General features: G+C 41.8%; 1 protein-coding gene across 4 annotated transcripts in view; it reads left to right on the top strand.

The window, feature by feature from the left end:
• Positions 1 to 22,500, top strand: part of LOC115224274 (cGMP-inhibited 3',5'-cyclic phosphodiesterase A) — a 303,573-nt gene that overhangs the window by 164,400 nt on the left and 116,673 nt on the right. The window lies entirely within an intron of this gene.

The following is a 22,500-nucleotide window of genomic DNA, read 5'->3' on the forward strand; positions in this document are numbered from 1 at the left end:
ATATGCAGATCACAGCCGTAGCCTACACCAGTGTCACATAATCAACCCATTTAAAAAGTACCTTTGAAACGTCAGGCGACACGCTGTGCTTGGGGAGACCTATTGAGTCAAGTAAAATTAAAATCAAAAATTAAATCATAATCAAATGGAAATTGTACTTGTGGCCAATGCCAGTGCCGCCTGACTGGCTCCTGTGTCGATGGCACATAAAAAGCACAATCCAAACCGATGCCAGCCCTCCCCACCCCGACTCACTCCTGTGCTGGTAGCATGTAAAAAGCACCATCTGAATGTGACCAATGCCAGTGCCGCTTGACTGGCTCCCGTTCCGGTGGCACATAAAAAGCATCCACTACACTCTCAGAGTGGTTGGCATTAGGAAGGGCATCCAGCTGTAGAAACTCTCTCAGAACAGACAGTTGGAATGTAATGCAGCCTCCTGGCTTGCCAGTCCCCAGTAAAACCATCCAACCCATGCCAGCATGGAAAATAGACGTTAAATAATGATGTAATTAATTTTCCTTTAATTAACTTGTATTTTACTTTTTTGGATGGCCCCCTAAAAAAGGTCCAGGTTTTGGATGTGGCCCAGATATTAAAAAGGTTGAAAGCCACTGTCCCTTACTGTGAATATTTTGATTTACATCTGAGTGTGGAGTAGGGAAACCTCGTCTCTCCAACAAACTTTTGCTTGTATTCAATATTGTGACTTCTCAATAATGTGATCTTTCTAAAAAGGTAAAAACACACACACACACACGTTCTCTACTCCATCTATCTCAAGGGCTTCTGATTACTAACTATATATAGAGTGTAAATTTTGTATTATTTGATTCTTTAAGAATTTCTAATTGGAGAGATCTTATAGGTTTATCCTACATGTACAATTTGGTAACTCCTATTAGTAAATGAAATGTGTGTAATGTGAAATAAATGATACCAAGATTTTTTTTTTTCCAATCATGTGTTTTAAAATTATATATATGTATTTATACTCACATCAACAACTCTGCTGTATGCTGCGTGTGTGGGAAGCAAGCTTCTCAACTTTGCCTTTCATTGCAATAAAAGTATAAAATGTCCACCAGTTTTGGGAAGTCGAGTGGCAGAACTGGTAGAGCATCAGACAAGATGCTTTGTGCTATTTGTTCTGGTTAATTGCGTTCTGAATTGCCCAGCCGGGAGATAGACTCAGTCCATTGTCCTGTTTAACACCACTACAAGGTCTTTGATGAGACGATAATTTCTTCACCATTTACTCATCAGTTTTGGGGGGCCCTAAAAGGAAATAAAGGGCTGTAACTATCACTCACCCTCTCTAATGGAACAGGGAAGGATGTTCTGTGTATAATGAAGAACTGGTGGAAATAATTCACTGACTGTGTATCTCTTTCTTGAAAGGGACCCTACTTGGATCCTCTGCAATTTTAGGTGAGCAGGAAGCTTAAGGAACAGAATGGAAGCCCAGACTTTCATCCCTTTTCTCAATGACATTGGTCACCTGACATAGGCTGTTGTTTTGTTGTCATTTAACCTGAGGTGTCATCCTTGATCAAGCAGAGCTTGATTAAAGGTATTCAAGCTGTGACCATCCTGTCTTTGACTATGTCGTGTTAATTAAAAGGATTATATTTTTAATAGAAGGGTGAATAATTGTTTTAGTTACTCTTCATATAATTATGACACGTTTTAGCACCCGTGCCAGTGACACATTTGAGCACCCATGCCGGTGACACATAGAAGTACCCCTGTTGGTGGCACATAAAAGGCATCCACTACACTCTCAGAGTGGTTGGCATTAGGAAGGGCCAACACCAAAATCAGACTGGAACCCGGTGCCCCCCCCCCAGTTCCAGTCAAACTGTTTAACTCATGCCAGTATGGAAAGTGGATGCTAAATGATGATGATGATGAGGATGATGATTTTTATTGTAGCTATAGCTTTCCTAAATAGTTTAAAATGATCTTGATGTTGAAGGTGTCCAGCACTCTAATTTTTTTAATAGCAGAATGTGATCTGAGGAAGATTTGGCTGCTATATCTTGCAGGTCAGACAGTTACTTAGTTTTCCCTGTTTAGTAATAAGAAATGCATACATGGAGAGTAGTTAAATGAAATGATGTTGGAGCCTGGTGCAGCCTCCTGGCTTCCCAGACCCCGGTCGAACCGTCCAACCCACGCCAGCATGGAAAACGGACGTCAAACAATGATGATGATGATGACAAGCCTGGCACAGAGTTCTCACTAAAACGGTTTGCTTCTAATGTTACCAGTAAGTTCTGCAAATATTCCTAAATATTTAACAATGTCGAGAAATGATGGACTGCCATTTGGCAGCATCGGGAAGCCATGATTCCATGGCAAATGTTTATGTTCCACGTTGGTGGTGGGGTGGGGTGGCGGGGGGTGGGGGTGGACTGGGTTTAAATAAATCATTACAACATTATTGATTTCCTTCTCTTCCAAACCAGTGAAAAGGTTTTGCTTTTTCCTGCTGCCATCACAAGTTCACTTTTACTTTTCTATAATTCATTTTTAAATTAGTTGTAAGAGTAGTAAAAAAATTGTTTAAATTGACTTTTTGTTATTTAAAAATAAAAAAGTTTAAATACACAATTGGCTTCGTTGCTGTTGTTTCAATGGTTTCTCACTGGTTGGGTGGGGCTCGAGTCTAATCAATATCTTTTATTGATTCTCACCCCTCTCCGCACCCCGGCTCAGCTCCATCCCGATGAACTTTGAATACACTTCGTTCTCTATGCAGTCCAATTAAACAAGCGCCTGTTACGAAGAACATTGATTAGAGTAATGCATTCGACTGTTTAGATTATAGATTCTTTGCATTCATCGAAATGTTCATTCAGCAAAGATGGGGAAGAGGGAATCGTGTGCCATTTTGGTCTATATAAACAACCTCACTTCTGCTCTCTCGTTTATCAGGTAGCAATATTACTTTGTATAAATAGCGTTAATTATTCTAATCAGGAACACCTCACACTGCCAGCAGCTGATTATATAAACGCTGTCAGCTTCCCCTGGCACATAAAAAGCACCCACCACACTCACGGAGTGGTTGGCATTAGGAAGGGCATCCAGCTGTAGAAACACTGCCAGATCAGACTGGAGCCTGGTGCAGACTCCGGTCAAACTGTCCAACCCATGCTAGCATGGAAAACGGACGTTAAACAATGATGATGATGATGATGACAACCTGGAAGTTCGGCTTCTGAGACCTGACTAACTCTTTTCATATGTCTTTTATTTCGTAAGGTCTCTGACAGACAGACGAATACAAGATACCCATGGTCTAACTGGTCAGGCAGATGGATGCAGTCTGTGGTCAAACAAATGGCTCGTTCATCCGGTGTCATTTGTTTCCAATTCTCTGCCTAACCCTGTCCCAGCTGTCTGTTGCTCCATCGACTCTTTTCCTGCTCTGTCAGTTATCTCTCATTAACCCTTCCTCCCCTAACTCGTGCATCATTAGTCAACCCTTTCCACCCTACCCCTTATCCACCTGTCACTACATCCACCCTTCCCCAATCCCAACAAATCCCTTCTTTGGCCCTTTCTTTCATACCTTAAACGGCCCCTTCAGGTTTTAACTCCTGCAACTCGTTAGGGTTCCTTAATTGCTATAAGATTTGCTTCATTTCTATTTGTATTCTTTTTTTTTTATCTTTTACTTGTTTCAGTCCTTTCACTGGCCATGCTGGAGCATCACCTTGAAGAAACTTTTAATCAAATGAATCAACCTCAATACTTTCTTTTTTCCCTTTTTTAAAAATCTGATGCTTATTCTATCAGTCTCTTTTGCCAAACTGCTAAGTTACAGGGACATAAACACACAAACACCAGTTACCAAATGCTGGTGGGGACAAACACACACACACAATGAAGCCAGTATGCTTTGCTGGATGTGCAATGTAAGTGTGCATGTTCAACAAAGTGCAAGCATCTTGAGAGAAAAGTTAGGCATCAGATGTGGTGTGCAAGAGAGATGACAGCGCTGGTATGGTCATGGGATGCGTATGAACGAGGACAGCTGTGTGAAGAAGTGCTGATCTCTGACTGTGGAGGGAACCTATGGAAGAGGTAAACCCAGCAAGACATGTGATGAGGTGGTGAAGCATGATCTTTGAACTTTGGGCTTCACAGAGGCAATGACAAACGACCGTAACTTTTGGCAATATGCTGTGCTTGAGAAGACTAATCAAGCCAAGTGAAATCATAGTCGTGGCTAGCGCTGGTGTCACGTAACTGGCACCCATGCCGGTGGCACATAAAGAGCACTTTTCAAGAGTTGGGCCTCATGGAGGCGAAGTGGCTGGTGCCAGTGGCATGTGAAAAGCTCCTTTCAAGTGTTGTGCCTCACGGAGACAATGGCCACGACCTTTGGCCTTATGTTGTGCTTGAGAAGAAGACACATCAATCCAAGCAAAATTGCAGTCGGGGCAGATACCGATGTCACACAAATGGCACATGTGCCAGTGTTACATGAAAGCACCCATTACACTCTCAGAGTGGTTGGCATTAGGAAGGGCATCCAGCTTTAGAAATGATGTCAAATCAGACTGGAGTCTGGTGTAGCCTTCTAGTTTGCCAGCCCTGGTCAAACCGTCCAACCCATGCCAGCATGGACAATGGATGCTAAATGATGATGATGATGATATATATGTATATCATCATCATCATCATCATCATTTAGCGTCCATTTATCATGCTAGTATGGGTTGGGCTTCTTTCAGTTTCATCTGCCAAATCCACTCACAAGGCTTTGGCCAGCCTGGGGCTATAGCAGAAGACACTTACCCAAGTGCCACACAGCGGGACTGAACCTGGACCCTCATGGTTCAGAAGCAGACATCTTACCAGTCAACCATGTCAATCTTTTTTGAGATGGGGACCTCTTGTTGATATTTCCAGTCCATTATAGATTGCATTTGTGCCTTAAGGGTGACTTTATTATAATTTCAAGTCTTGAAAAACCCGACTCTTTTTATCTGAAATGTATAGGATTTCCTTTGGCACAAATATTAATTTGTTCCAAAACCAAAACGTCTCCCTGCAGAGCGACACTTAATCACTTAACAACATTCAATTGGTGAATTAATTCTTTCTGTTTATTCTTCCTTATATATTCCGTCTGTGTTGAATTTTCTAAATTTCATGCAATCTGCTGCTGTCTGCCTCTTTAAACCCCAGCAGATGGTAATTTGGGAATAACTTGTCAGTGTTGGAATAAAACCAACCACCCAGCCCACACAAGCTGGACATGCACTGAAACTGCCGAAAGTTGTCAGAGCAGCAGCAGCAGTAGAAAATATTTCTGGAATTCTCTGAAGAATGTTCTTATTCTCCACAATGCATTACAGACTATGACTTTCTGGGTTTTTTTTTCTTACCCAGTAAAGCCCGTGTCTGGTGGTCATTTGTACGAAAAAGTCAAATTTTTATCAACAGCAGGCATGGGAGTGGCTGAGGGATAAGTAGCTTGCTTGCCAACCACATGGTTCCGGGTTCGGTCCCACTGCGTGGCGCCTTGGATAGGTGTCTTCTGCTATAGCCTCGGGACAACCAAAGCCTTGTGAGTGGATATGGTGGACGGAGGCTGAGGGAGGCCCGTCGTATATATGTATATATATATATATATATATATATATATATATATATATATATAATATGCGTGTGTGTATATGTTTATGTGTCTGTGTTTGTCCCCCCAACATCGCTTGACAACCAATGCTGGTGTGTTTATGTCTCTGTAACTTAGCAGTTCAGTAAAAGAGATAGATAGAATAAGTACTAGTCTTACACGAATAAGTTCTGGGGTCAATTTGCTCAACTAAAAGCAGTGCTCCAGCAGGGCCACAGTCAAATGACTGAAACAAGTAAAAGAGCGCTTGTTTTGATGTCGTCTTTAATGTACACAACATGGAACATGGATATTAAATGATGATGGTGGGTGGGGGGGATCATAATGTCTGCAAATTATATAACTGGCACTCTGTTAGTTGATGTGAGTTGGGTCAGTGTTTGGACTCTGTGGTGTGACCTAGGACTGGTACCTGTTGACAGCCAGTCAGACTGAGGTGATTATAATAATGAAACTTCGTTTAGTGATACAACACAATCATTGTAGAAAGATTGTTGTTGTTTAACCCCTGATTGAGGTCCTGATTGAGCAGACCTGTGGTCAGACATATTCCAGATATGACCATCCTAAGGACTTCCCTAAGACTGAAGGATACGATAGGAGGGAGATTTGCCTGTTATTTCTAACAGATCAAATAATCACATAGAATCTCCCTGTTTCGAGTATCTCCTTCCTGGGGTCGCATTATTTTGGGGCTCTTTATCCCGTCTGTGGCCTTGTTTCTTTTTCTAAACAATTACCATCTCTTACACCAAGAACAACAATTACCACTCCGTGTCTGTGTGTGTCTGTGTCTGTGTGTGTGTGTGTGCGTGTGTGTGATGCCAGACCATTATTTGGTAATCTATCATCACTAGATTTAATTGCCAAACTGTTTTGGTTTTTTTCCTTTAAATTAAATTAAATTAATAATTTTTTTTTTATTTGCTCTTTCTACAAAAAGACTTAACTCTGCTCCCTGTTTAGCCCCCGTCCCCTTTCTTTTTTTTTTGTCATTGTAAAAGGACAAAGCAGCACATCTGAATTAAGGATAAAATTACTACAGAAACAGTTCCGCTGCCACTCAACCCCCACCCCACCCCCATCGTACCCCCCCCCCACCCCACACACTCTATCTTGAGTTATCTGGGAGGTTGGGTGGAGCGGAGCCAACACTGCTAGGTTAGTAGTGACAAACTGTAGGGAGATCTGAATAGCAGAAGCCCCCAACACCCTGCAAGTGCTTTGACCCTTACCTCTTTACATTCAAAGGGGTGGTTGTGAATTAAGCCGACTGCATTCAGGTCATCCGCTCCTGGACATTCCTCTGTTGCCACATTCTATGCTATTGTTTACAACTTAACCTGCACCTCCCTCTGCACCCCAGAGCCAGGGTACCCAGGATGTCGTAACCACTTCTGTCTCATGCAAACTCTTCTCAGCCACTTCAGCTTTTGTCTTAGGAACTCTGGTTTTCTTTCTCCAAGAAATTGAAAGCCATTTCATGCCGGAGCCTCATGGAGCTTTAGGTGTTTTTCGCTCAATAAACACACACAACGCCCAGTCTAGGAATCGAAACTACGATCCTCCGACCGCGAGTCCGCTGCCCTAACCACTGGTCCATTGCGCTTCCACTGCTGTTACTGCTGGTAGTATTGCTGTAGGAAAACATCTTGCCTACATCAGGGGTTAAATTGCCGGATCAGCTTTCTGCTATTATCAATCACTTTAACACACACACACACACACACACACACACACACACACACATACGTGTACATCATACATACACAATGCACAAATATACTGATACACATTATGCATATACACTGACGGATAGGCACACATACACACACACAAGCGTGTACAATACACACATATGTTACAGGTTATATTATGTCCAGACAAACAGACAGATATATGTTTTGACATACAACCCGGACCAGGTAGTAAACAAACAAACACACACACACACACACACACATGCATATATATACCTGCACTCACACACACAGACACACCTGCTTTCAGGTGTGTATATATACACACATGCAATGCATCTACACACTCATACTAATACTACTACTACGATTTGCTATTCAATAGTAAATATTGTTGCTGTGTAATTTAGGTTATGGAGGAGGAGGAGGTGGAAGAGGAGGAAACGCCAGGGTTTGTAGTTTTAGTGGTTTGTGGTACCATCAACAGTGCTTCAAATGGAGGACCAGCACTGTTTTGTCCTTATCATCATTATCATCATCATCATCATTTAGCATCCGTTGTCCATGCTGGCATGGGTTGGACGGTTTGACCAGGGCTGGCGAACTGGAAGGCCGCACCAGACTCCAGTCTGATTTGGCCTGGTTTTCTATGGCTGGATGCCTTTCCTAATGCCAACCACTCCATGAGTGTAATGGGTGCTTTTACGTGCCATTTGCATGGCACGAATATCTGTCACGACTGCGATTTTGCTTGGCTTGATGGGTCTTCTTCTTCTCAAGCACAACATAAGGCCAAAGGTCTTGGCCATTGTCTCCGTGTGGCCCAACTCTTGAAAGGAGCTCAGCCACTTTGCCTCTGTGAGGCCCAACACTCAAAAGGTGCCTCATTCTCATATAATGCCCTCCTTCCATGTTGTCGTGGGTCGGCTGGTTTGACAGGAGCAAGGCAACCCTTTCTCCAACAGGCACAAGGTCTGAAAGTTTGGGGGAGGGGGGACTAGTTGATTACATCGACCCCAGTGTTTCACTGGTACTTAATTTATCAATCCCGAAAGTATGAAAGGCCAAGTCAACCTCAGTGGAATTAGAACTCAGGACAGACGAAATGCCGCTAAGCGCTTTGTCTGGCATGCTAATGGTTCTGCCAGCGCTCACCGCTTTGAGACTGCCTTAAATAAGGATAGGAATTCGTTTTTTGTTTTCTTGGTTTTAATTAAAACACCTTTAGTCATGGCTTTTCTTGATTGAGGTAGACCCATGGTTAAATAATAGTTCTTCATCAGTCGTCATCAATTCTTCTGAATGCTGCCATCTTGTTAATTACTAATAATTTGTCTCTTTTTTTAAAAGTGCCACTGAAGACAATTATTTTTTTTTTTTTTCCTCTTGAGTCTTAATTCAGGGCTGTTAATTAGAAATGGTTTAACATTTTAATTATGTATTTTTAATGACTTCTGTTTAACATAAAGCGATCGTTAAATATTAATCTGTCCCTTCTCAGGTTCCCTCCTAAACTTCTGTCTCCTTTGAAAATAGTAACATTTTAATAGAAATGCTTCATTAACTGTAGCAATAGCAGTAGTAGTAGTAGCAGTGCTGGTAGAAGTAGTAGTAGTGGTGGTGGTGGTGGTTGTGGTAGTAGTTTTTACTTCCATCAATATCATGTTTATTTTTGAAACATTAATTTGATAGCCACCAACTGACTCAGATTCCATTATCAAACTCATAAAACATCTCAATTCTTCATCTCCGACCCCCCCACCTCCACCACCCCCACCTCCACCACCCCACCCCCTCCACCTCTTTGTTTTAAATACAGTTTTGTTTCTTTAGCTACGTTTAACTCGCTTCTCTTACAATTTCTCAAATTTTTTACCGTTTTGAAATCTTTATTTATCATTTCATTTCCAAAATGTTTCTTACACCCTCCACTCCCATCTTTTACTCCATCTTTAACCTTACACACACACACACACACATGTTGCTTAGACACAACCTAGACATGTTATATTAGACTTGCCTTCCTGAACACTAATCATTGAAAGCATCCTTCATTGGGGAACACAACTTCATCTCTCTCTCTCTCTCTCTCTCTCTCTCTCTCTCTCTCTCTATCTATCTATCTCTCCCTCTCTCTTTCCCTCTCTCTCTTTCTCTTTCCCTCTCTCTCTTTCTCTCTCTTTCCTCTCTCTCTTTCTCTCTCTTTCCCTCTCTCTTTCTCTCTCTTTCCCTCTCTCTCTTTCTCCCTCTCTCTCTCTCCCTCTCTCTCTCTCTTTCTCTCTCTCCCTCCCTCTCCCCATTCTCTCTTTCTCCCTTCTCTCTCTTCCTCTCTCTCCCCATTCTCTCTTTCTCCCTCCCCTCTCTCTCTCTATCTCTCTCTCTCCCACACACATACAGGGTAAGGAACCATATCTGTGCTATTCACCTTCTCCATTCCCAACCCAAATATTTCCAAATACCTTCAAACTTGCTATAAACGTTGGGCTTTACAATCTCAGATCAGCTTCCATGGCACCAACACATTAGTAACAGTGCTAAAGCTGTTTCCCAAATAACGTTGTTTCTTCTTCACAACCAGTCCCATCCCCCCCCCCCAGTTTCCAACTATTTCCAAGCAAAATAACATTTCCCTGTGGCTGGACATGAATGAAATTGAAATAATCAATTAGACTTAAATATAGAGGTTTAACCCTTTTGTTACCATATTTCTGTTGAGATGTTCTGTGTTTCTTTCAATTAATTTTAAATATAACAAAAAATTTAGTAAAATAACTTAGTTATCATTCAGCTAGTGTTAGCTAGTGCTAGTTATGGGTAGCAATTTTCTTCACTACTTCAGGGAAGGATGACCCTGCCTGACATGAGTCCTGGGCTCGGCTGGCTCCGGCTGACAGCACCCGGTATGGGCCCCTATCCAGGGTTATGGAAAGGAGACAACCTTCAAAGAAATCCAGAGTTGAGCCCTGTTGGTGGTTTAGTGTTCAACTCGACACTCTTCTGGCAGCTCCTGCAACCAAGCTGGTGCCAAACGTAATGCTCTGCACTCCTTTGGACTACATCAGCAAGGTCGAGAGAGGAATCTGACAATTGGGCTACCCAGGATTTTCTTACATCCACCCCAGGCCTGCGCAAAACTAGAGAGGACAGGAAATGTAAAAACCAGACTGGATTAGTTTATGCACAACTCCATTGTCTTCTGAGACAAAAGGATGCCAACAACAAGTGTTAGTAACATAAATTGTGACTAAGGTTTGGTGGAAGATTTTAATTCAAAACTTATGAAAACAAGACATTTGTATTATGGGACCAGGGGTGGTTTCAGGCAGGTTGGAATCGAAAGGGTTAAAAGCAATGGTAGCTAATGTACCTAGCTAAAAATCTGATGCACCACCCATGACACACAAACATTATTCTTAATAAGTTATCGTATTTTAAGTTCTGTCTCTGGCACAAGTAATTATCTAAGTAATTTTCTGTGAACAGTTTTCCTCTATTTCACTTAGACTGATAAAAATTAAATATTCAGTTATTTATTTACATTTTTTTTTTTAAATGCTATTCAAAGATTAGATAAAAGAGGTCAGCAGGTGTCAAGGTGAAGGTTGTGCTACCCTGAACGCAGTGTGACAACAGATAGCAGCTGGCCTCGCTGTTGCAGTATGTGTTGACCTCCAAACACCATTACATTGCAATTGTCTTCAGAGTGGGTCACCTAGATGTCTTACAGGCTGGAAGCAGAAAGAAACCGTTTATCTAGGAGCTGATTAAGAAGCTCCCTTCCCCAACTACTAAGACTTCAGGTTCAGTCCCACTGCACGGCACCTTGGGCATAGGGGTCTTAGCCAACCAAAGCCTTGTGAGCAGATTTGGTAGACAAAAAACTCAAAGAAACCCGTTGTATGTGTTTCTCTCCTTGTATTGACATCATGTCATCATCATCATCATCATCAACATCTGTTTTCCATGCTGGCTCAGTTTGACAGGGGTTTGGAGGCCCCACCAGGCTCTGTTTGTCTGTTTGGGCTTGGTTCCTACAGTTGGATTCCCTTCTTAATGACAACCACTTCACAGAAGGTGCTGTTGTCTTGTTGAGAAAAACAATTACCATAAACTAGAACTTGTCCAATTAGTACTTTTAATTTTCCTTTAATGAAGAACATGAAATTAAATTTCCTCCTTGAAAAATTGCATCTTACCACAAACTGTTTTACCTCGAAAATTCTTTTATCTTTTATAATTGTTTTGGTTAATTAAAGCTACAAAATAGCATTCATAGCAAAGAACTCTTTCCAAAAAGGATTTTCAGACAATACACACACACATCTTGGATATGAATTTGTGTTTCTCACACGCATATCATCATCCTCATTTAACGTCCGTTTTCCATGCTAGCATGGGTTGGATGGTTCGACCGGGGTCTGGGAAGCCGGGAGGCTGCACCAGGCTCCAGTCTGATCTGGCAATGTTTCTACAGCTGAATGCCCTTCCTAACGCCAACCACTCCATGAGTGTAGTGGGTGCTTTCTATGTGCCACTGGCGAAAATAAGAAATATATTCAAGGTGGGTCTGCTCCTGAAACCTCACAGCTGGGAAACAAACATCTTAACCATGCAGTCATATCTCCTGCACCTGTAATCACCTGTAATACTAACGAAGTATGACTGGGTGTATGTGGTGTGGAGCGGGGGTGGGGCGGGGGGAGTAATTTCTTTTTGAAATTGCATTTCAATTAAAACATTTGATTCTTTGGACAGTGTAAAAGTCTACCTTGGTAGCAATGGGAAATCTTAGGAGATGACATCTCTGAAAGTCATGTTCTTTTCTGCCCACTTGTCACCTTTTCTCCATTGAGAACATCAGTGATACATCAAACATTATTACATCTTCATCTCTCTCTATATATATATAAAGCTGAAGTTGTTTGTGTATGGCAGGTTTGGTAGCCTTCAACCAACACTATCTCCTCTGAGACCCTGCGGCACAAGTTGACCAAAATTGAGAGTATGATGGAAGAAGGATTGCTCTTCATTCCGTAGAAGAAAAAATTCAAATCGGACCATGTTAACACCATAAATTATTTACATCAAAAAGATGCTTTTTTTTTTCTATGAAAATCCCTATTTTTTACGATTTTTTTACTGCTGTGTCGCCATTTTTCGGTGTATTTCAACCGGAAAATTGTTCACTCAAAGAGAATAACAAGCTACATAATGCAAAATTTTTACTTTTCAAGAATTCCAATTCTAAAGGGTCGAAACAAACCTGAGCAACGCCGGGCGATACTGCTAGTAGTTTCTAATGCCAACTCCATCTCCATGTTTAAATCTCCACTCTCTTTGCTTTCAGCCTCTCCCTTACATCTATCTATCTATCTTTCTTTCTTACTTTTCCCTCACTCTTTCTCTCTCTCTTGCTTTACATCTTTCTCTATTTGAGTTACCTCCCCTAACAACACATAAGCAATAAGGCAGTTGTACTAAAACGGATTATTTTTTTACCAAAAATCTGCATTAATGCAAAAATAAGTAGAAAAGAAAATGGTTTAATCATAAAATAGTCTTTAATCTTTAAAACTTTTACTGATTTCCACAATAAGTCTACCAAAATATAATTATTGCCTATTGATCTCTCACAAAAATATTGAGCAAGATTTGAGGTGATTTTGAACAGATAGTTCTGATTACTCCATGAATTCATTATGTCTAGAAAATTAATTTCATACAAAATAATTTAAAATTTAAGAGAAAAGAATTTTTTTGTTTTGTTTTTTGATATTAGAATAAAGTTTCTATTTTATTAAATCTTGTAATTTAAAAAGATATAAAATGGTCAGGTGAGACACATTTGAAAGAGGACAAGAAGAAGCAGTGGCACTCATTTTACATACATCAATGGAATTTGTATCTTTGTGGTACCAGTGCCGGTGGCACACAAGAAAACCATCCAAACGTGGCCGTAGCCAGTACCGCATCAACTGTCCTCCTTGCTGTGGGCACGTAACAAACACCATCCGATCGTGGCCGTTCGCCACCCTCATCTGGCACCTGTGTCGGTGGCACATAAAAACACCATCCGAGCGTGGCCGTCTGCCAGCCTCGTCTGGCACCTGTGTCGGTGGCACATAAAATCACCATCCGAGTGTGGCCGTCTGCCAGCCTCGTCTGGCACCTGTGTCGGTGGCACATAAAAAACACCATCCGAGCGTGGCCGTCTGCCAGCCTCGTCTGGCACCTGTGTTGGTGGCACATAAAAAACACCATCCGAGCGTGGCCGTTCGCCAGCCTCGTCTGGCACCTGTGTCGGTGGCACATAAAATCACCCACTACACTCTCGGAGTGGTTGGCGTTAGGAAGGGCATCCAGCTGTAGAAACACTGCCAGATCTGACTGGCCTGGTGCAGCCTTCGGGCTCCCCAGACCCCAGTTGAACCGTCCAACCCATGCTAGCATGGAAAGCGGACGTTAAATGATGATGATGATGATGAGGTGCCGGTATGGCTATGTAGTTAAAAAGCATGTTCCCTAACTCTGTGGTCTCCAGTTCAATCTCACTGTATGGTGCCTTGAGCTAGTGTCTTTGAACTATAGCACCGGGCCAACCAATGCTTTGTGAGACTTGGTAGACATAAAGTGTATAGAAGCTCATTCTATGTGGGTACGTGCATGTGCACTTATGTCTTGACCTGATGTGAGAGCTGTAAACAAGCATCACCATCATACAAGTGGTGTCATTCATTTCCAGCCTTCCTTGAAAAACATGTCTGACCATTAAGAGATATTATCTGGTTCGGAAACAGGTGGAGGTTGGTGGCAGAAAGGGCATTGAGCAGGGGAAAATCTGCCTCGACTGACCATGCTTGACCCCTATGCAAGCATAGAAAAGGGGACATTAAACTGATGTTGATCTTTTGTCTTTTAGATAAATCACTGGAATGGTGTAAGCCTTTCACCAGCATCTTGTAAAATCTCTGCCATTGAGGTGCCAGTGGGCAGGAGGAGTCCTCGCTACCCTGGACTCGCTAGAAATTGTAGCTAAATGTCATCATCATTTAGTATCCATTGTCTATGCTGGCACGAGTTGGACAGCTTGACCAGGGCTGGCAAGGCTGGAAGGCTACACCAGACCCCAGTCTGATATGGCATGGTTTCTACAGCTGGATGCCCTTCCTAACACCAATTTACTCCAAGAGTGTAAGCAGTGCTTTTATTTTCCACTGGCACAGGTGCCATTTGTGTGACATCAGTATCTGTCACGACTGTGATTTTGCTCAGCTTGATGGGTCTTCTTCTTCTCAAGCATGACATAATGCCAAAGGTCTCGGTCATTGCCTCTGTGAGGCCCAACACTCGAAATGTGCTTTTTATGTGCCACCTACATGGTGTGTGTGTGTGTGTATTTGGTTGAGAAGCAAAGGTCTTACCACACAGCCACGCATCTGCTTTTATTTAATAATCAGCACAAGGTACTGGGGGTTTTGTCTGCATTGAAAATCAAGAGAAATCACCATTATCACCAGTATATATATATATATATATATATACATATATATATATATATATATATACATATATATATATGTGTGTGTATGTGTGTATGTATGTGGAGGCACAATGGTTCAGTGGTTAGGGCAGCAGACTCGCGGTCATAGGATCGCAGTTTCAATTCCCAGACCAGGCATTGTGAGTTTTATTGACCGAAAACACCAAAAGTTCCATGAGGCTCTGGCACAGAGGGGGGTCGGTGAACCCTGCTATACTCTTTCACCACAACTTTCTCTCTTACTTCCTGTTTCTGTTGTACCTGTATTTCAAAGGGTCAGCCTTGTCACACTCTGTGTCACGCTGAATCTCCCCTGAGAACTACGTTAAGGGTGCACGTGTCTGTGGGGTGCTCAGCAATTTGCTCGTTAATTTCACAAGAAGGCTGTTCTGTTGATCGGATCAACTGGGACCCTTGTTGTCGTAACTGTTGGAGTGCCGAAGAGATGTGTGTGTGTGTGTGTGTGTGTGTGTAACCACTTGATTTGAAATTAGTTTGATAAGAGGCCAACACAGAAACTCTCAGCCCTGGAGTCACTCTGGAACTTCTGCCAATCATTAATATACATAACGTATGTAATTGTGTGTGTGTAGTGATATATATATATGTGTGTGTGTGTAATTAGTGTCTGGCATTAATGAATCAAAAATTAGTTTTCAGAGCGAAAATAACCAAGAATTCTTAGATCAGCCATTTCTGACCAAAATGCCACCCACCCACCCATCCAACTATCCACCCCTCCTCTGTCATGACGTAAATGATGATGTCAGAGGTGATTGAGCACTCAATAGCCGATGATAAACAGAGAGAGACAGGAAATATAGAAATATAGAGACCAGTCATGTGTGTGTGTGTGTGTGTGTGTGTGTAAGGAGGAAGCAATTTCCTTCGTTAGCAGGAAAATATCACAAGAAAAATCTGATTCTAATCTGTTAGGGAAGAATTATTAATTTGGATGTTTATAGGACTACGTCAGAAAATGAAGTGGTGGGAAGGGGTGGGGTGTTTGGTATCAATGTGTTTACAGTGTAACAGAAGCTCGTTTAAATTTCACCATTTTACTAAAAGTGCTAATTACGTCCAGTATATTCTTTCAAAGTTTCACTTTACCTCACATCATGAACAACTTAACACATCTTGGAGAGAGAAACCGACAATTTGCTAGAAATAGCAGCCAAATCTCCCTCAGATTGCACTCTTATGACAAACAAGGCAGCATACATTGGATAATGTAATCTTGGATAGACCATCTGCAGGAAAATAGCTGGGATGGTCATGGTTGGAATGTCCTTTATCATAAGGCTGCTGATGTTGGGTTAAACAACACAGCATAAGTTCAATCACAGAAAGCTGTTTCTATATTTCTTTTGTGTTTGTGTATTTTCTCAAGTTGAAGCGAGATTTCTTTCTCCTGGCAGATGACACCTTTGCACCACCCAAGTGACAACCCTCCCTCCTGTCTTGTCCTCCAGGGTTTTCTCCATTGGCAGATGTAGGTCCTGGTGGCTTTACCCCCAATCACTTCATACAATATGCCTTACAGACAGTTGAGATACTTCTCTGGAGGAGGGAATTTTAGGGGTCTGTACAAGAAGTTGTTGCTGGTGAGGGTTTCGTGAAGTTGGAGTACAGATCCCACTTGAACCCCTTTCGTTGCTTTGGCACATATTTGAGTGTGATCGTTACCAGCGTCGCCTTACTGGCACCTGTGCCCATGCTAGTAGGGTGCCAAGAGCACCATCCGAGCATGATTATTGCCAGAGCGGCTAACTGGCTTCCGTGCCAGTGGGACATAAAAGACACCATTTGAGCGTGGCCGTTGCCAGTACCGCCGGACTGACCCCTGTGCCGGTAGCATGTAAAAGCACCCACTACACTCTCGGAGTGGTTGGTGTTAGGAAGGGCATCCAGCTGTAGAAACTCTGCCAGATCAAGATTTTGTTTCCATTGGCATGCATTTATATTTATGAGGAAGATATAGGACAAAGTATTGAAGGCCGATCCCAAAATGCTGAACCTTATGAAGGAGATGACAGGACTGGGCCAGGTTGTGCATTGCTGTACTCAAGAAGATCTGCCCACCACAACAGAATTGAAATCCTAAAACCAAGGTGCCCCATAAAAAGCATTGGTGTGGGTGTTAGTGCCACATAAAAACAAGTGGTGCTGATGTCGCATAAAAAGCACCCAGTACACTCTGTTGAGTGGTTGGTGTTAGGAAGGGCATCCAGCCATTGAAACCAAGCCAAAACAGAGATGGAATCCAGGCACCTCTCCTGCTGGCCAGCTCTTGTCAATTGTTCAACCCATGCCAGCATGGAAAATGGACATTAAATGTTGATGATGATGATGTAATTAATTCAATTTACGCTACATATTTCAATAGCATGGTAATTATGTGCAAAAAATGTATTACATAATATGACCTGATGCTACCGAACTTTTTAAATATGCTTTATTACCTGAAATCACCTCAGGTACGACTCATTTTTGCTTGTTGAATGGACTGGAGCAACTTGAAATAAAGTGTCTTGCTCAAGGTCACAGCACAGTCTGCATGTGTGTGTGTACACGCACACATACAGAGGGAGCCAACCAACAGACCGATTCCTCAAAGAGTATCCCATTTTCTGAAAAGAAGCTGCTGCCATTGCTTGATTCTCTAAATCTGAGGAACCAGCTGTTTTATTGGTGACAATCTCCATCTGTTATTCTAGGCCACCAAAACTAATAGCTCCAAATTATGTTTGCATCAGTTCTCTTCCTTCCAAAATCTCTACCCCTGCCCCCCCCCTGCCCTCTCTCTCCTCTCCTCTCTCTCTCTCTCTCTCTCTCTCTCTCTCTCTCTCTCTCTCTCTCTCTCTCTCTCTCTCCCTCTTCTTCACGTCTACAGTTTGTTGTTGTAATGAAATAGTTTTCAGTTATGCAAGGAATGAACAGCTTCACAGTGAAAACTAAAATAGTTTTTTGGATCAAATAAAGAAGGAAGGGAAGTTGGCCCTCTTATCAAAATGTGCCTGTCTAGTTTTAAAAGGAACATTTCACAATCAGAGTCTTCACAACTTTAAATAGGTCGATTAACTCATTTCTTTGCTCACAGTTGTGAGCTTGACACTAACCACTGAGCCATGCGCCTTCACACACACACACACAACCACACATATATATATAACATAGAAGAATAAAGATTTGGAACCCTCTGATACAATCCAGATCTGGCTTCCCCTACCTGTACAAGTAAACCCTTGAACAAGGCTGCATAGGAATGTCTAACCTGGATGCATATGCACTGGAACCGGGCTGCATGTTGTGTTCTTGAGCAAGACACTATATTTCACGTTGCTCCAGTTCCCTCAGCTGTAGAAATGAGTTGCGACATCACTGATGCCAAGCTGTATCGGCCCCTTTGCCTTTCCCTTGGATAACATCGGTGGCGTGAAGAGGGGAGGCCGGTATGCATGGGCGACTGCTGGTCTTCCATAAACAACCTTGCCCAGACTTGTGCCTGGGAGGGTAACTTTCTAGGTACAATCCCATGGTCAGTCATGACTGAAGGGGATCTCAGCATATATACATATATATATATATATAAATCAAATTAGAAAAAAATGTCTAATATGAGAAGATGGAATGAACAGGCTTTGTTACAAACTGCTACAGTTGTTCTTAATGCATCATTATCTTCTGTTAATTGCTGAATGTTACATAAATTAAACACAATTGTATTTCCTTGTTCCACTTTGTCAGAGGAATACTAAAAATAGTATTTGGTATGAGTATAAAATGTGGAGAAATGGATGACAAATAAGCAGTGTTTTGACTCTGGTCACCTGAGGATGTGCATGAATGTAGCTATTGTTGAATCTTATTAATACTATATTGCATATTATATACGGAGTGGTTGGCGTTAGGAAGGGCATCCAGCTGTAGAAACATTGCCAGATAAGACTGGAGCCTGGTGCAGCCTCCTGGCTTCCCAGATCCCCGGTCGAACCGTCCAACCCATGCTAGCATGGAGAACGGACGTTAAACGATGATGATGATATATATAGCATTCAGCAATTAGGAGTTGTTAATGATGTATTGAAACGATTGTAGTGATTTGTAATAAAGCCTATTCAGTCCAGCTCCTCATCCTAACATTTTCCTTTTTTTAATGCCCTGTGAGAATATTTGCAGATTTCCACAGGGATGGCCAGTAACGGATTGGACCGAAGCTTTTCAAAGCACACTATAAAGTTATTGACCAGATTTTATACATTCTTTTCTTCTGTTCTTTTACTTGTTTCAGTCATTCAACTGCGGCCATGCTGGAGCACCGCTTTTAGTCAAGCAAATCAACCTCATGACTTATTCTTTATAAGCCTAGTACTTATTCTATCGGTCTCTCTTGCCAAACCGCTAAGTGACGGGGACATAAACACGCCAGCATCAGTTGTCAAACGATGTTGGTGGGGACAAACACAGACACACAAACATATATATATATACATATATGCAACGGGCTTCTTTCAGTTTCCGTCTACTAAATCCACTCACAAGGCTTTGGTCGTTCCGAGGCTATAGTAGAAGACACTTGCCCAAGGTTTCATGCAGTGGGACTGAACCCAGAACCATGAGGTTGGTAAGCAAGCTACTTACCACACAGCCACTCCTATGGAAAATGTTTTGGTATTATTTATTTACCATTACAGAGAATCAAATAATAATGTTATTTGATTCTCTGTCTGAAGAATTTCTAATAGAAACTTCCTTCCATGTCTATCCAATGTGTAAAACTTTGTAATGTAATTCCTAGTAGCAAATGAAACATGTGTAATGGTGAATGAATAACTTCCTGTTTTGTTACATACATACAGACAGACACACACACATGTGATGGCTGCCCCCTCGTTATCGAGTATGGCCATTGCACGAAGCTTAACTGTTACTGGTCCTGTGATCGAGTGTGACTTTTTAGCCCAACTAAAGATCTACAATGTCTTGTACAGAATTGGCAACCAAGACCTTTACCGGTAATAGCCGGCTGTAGTTGTAACTGGGCTTCATGTACCTTTGCATGTCGTTTAAGTCCTCCTGCCGAATTACACTCTCTTCCACATGCCCAACAGATATGATTAGTATGGTGTGTTACACCACCGCCAGTGGCCAGGTTATCACTCATCTGTCTCGTTTTATGAGTATGAAGATGACTCTTGAGTCCAGCTTTATGTATACACACACACATATACATGCATACACACACACACATATATAAATGCATACACACACATGCACATACATATATACATTTGTATTTATGGCGAGGAATAGGTTTACGTAACTTTTTGGCTTTCCTGTACAATTTATGATGAGGGGAAGAATCAGCACATTCCTCAATTGTATGATGATGTTCATTTACAACCATATAATGTCTGGACAAGAGTACACACACACACACACATGCACAAACACACACAAACACACACACACACAAACACACACATACACATACGTGATGGATGTCCACACAGTTTCCATTTATCAAAATTCACTCACAAAGTATTGGTTGGTCTGGGGCTATAGTAGACGACCCTTACCCGAGGTGCCACTCAGTGGCACTGAACTGAAGACCACATGGTTGGGAAGCACACGTCTTTGCCCCACAACCACACCCGAATGTCAGCTGATTGTTTGGTAAAGGATCAAATGTTACAAGAGCAAGTGTTGAGTGGCATGACTGGCATGACACAGTTGACTGCACAGAGCAGTTCTCTTTTACACTTCCTCACACACCAAATATTACTGGTATACTTTACATGGGAAGTTAAAAATCATTAACCCACTTTTCAGCATCTGAAACAAACCTAGACATTGTCTTCAACCTCTTATCATTTTGTGCTCATTGTTAGGCCACATTTTATATATATATATTTTGGAGTAAAGATTGTTTGCCAACATAACATGGCAGTCCTGATTTAGGATGAATGTTGCTGTAATTTAGCCCCAGGAGACATCGTCTCCAGCTGGCTATACGACACGATCTGTGTCCTTATATTCTTGAACAAGGGAATCTAGTACCCCCACTCAGCTCAAAACAATTATTCTCGGCTGATGAAGAGAAATAACCCAGAAATCGCAATACACAGATATTGTTTTGAGCAGAGTGGGGGTGCTAGATTCCCTTGTTCGAAAATACAAGGACACAGATCATGTTGTATGGCCAGGTGGAGACGCTTTCTCCTGGAGCTAAATCACAGCAACATTCGTCCTAAACCAGGACTGCCATGTTATGTTGGCAAACAATCTTTACTCCAAAGTACTGTTGCAGAATATCTCTCATTGTGAGATTTAAAAATAGTAATTTTCTAAAATATATTTTGTATTTAAAGATTCCATAAAGTAAGATTTAGAAAAGAGTGACTCTGTTGCTGCCGTGTTTAGCCTCAAACGAACTCTCTGACGAAGGATATTGTAGCTGAAACCCTCCCAGTTTTTACAGGATCTAATTTAGTATCCTCTCCTTATTTTCCTGGTGTCTTTGCATCATGTAAGTGATACACATTCCCTTTTTTTTCTTCCCATCCTTAGAATAACTTAAACTTACAAAAGAAAAGCCTTATATTACTACGAACACCTGAAACAAGGACCCTGGAAACAAACGTGGATGTTTAGGACAAACTAATGAAAAATGCTTTGGAGAGGCAAAGAGCTAAGACAAACAGACATGATTTGGAGACTATTTGGCTGCTATTTTAACCAGATCAAGCAATTATGTTGACGCTGCCTTATTCACTTGTGTTGGAACACGTGTAGAGGCTGGTTACTTTGGCCAGTTAGAAAACGTTTTGCTGAAGTCAACAAGTACGTTTATGATAAACTTGTGAGATTTCTCACTTTGTAACAGCATGAAAATCTGTTGCGATAAAATGGACCGAAGAGCAGCAGCTTTCATAGCTTTTAATCTGCTTACATAAATTATTGATCCCTAAAATAATCAATATATTTGTCAGTGTTGGAGAGAAATATAAGGAGAAGCCATGCTGGTTCTTTTTTTTTTCTTACGATGTCTGCCATATCAGTTTTGTGATGAAACCTATCAGTTCTCTTGCATTTTGGCTGTTAACGCAGTGGTGCAGCATGGCAGGTTGTTTCCATTAAGGGCTGCCTTCATTAAAACATCCTTTTATTTGTTTGTCATTTGACTGCACCCATGCTGGAGCACCGCCTTTAGTCGAATAAAATTGACCCCATGACTTATTCTTTGTAAGTTTAGCACTTATTCTATCACAGTCTTTTGCTGAACTGCTAAGTTACAGGGACGTAAACACACCAACATCGGCTGTTAAGCAATGGTGGGGGGACAGACTCACACCTATACATATATATATATATGGAGGCGCAATGGCCCAGTGGTTAGGGCAGCGGACTTGCGGTTGTAGGATCGCGGTTTCAATTCCCAGACCTGGCGTTGTGAGGGTCTATTGAGCGAAAACACCTAAAAGTTCCACGAGGCTCCAGCAGGGGCGATCCCTGCTGTACTCTTTCACCACAACTTTCTCTCACTCTTTCTTCTGTTGGCCTGCTCGCTTAGCTTAGCCAGCGGGGTGACGTCATTTGAAGAG

This window comes from Octopus sinensis, linkage group LG2 (genome assembly GCF_006345805.1).
Source record: "Octopus sinensis linkage group LG2, ASM634580v1, whole genome shotgun sequence".
In the NCBI taxonomy this organism is placed as follows: Eukaryota; Metazoa; Mollusca; class Cephalopoda; order Octopoda; family Octopodidae; genus Octopus; species Octopus sinensis.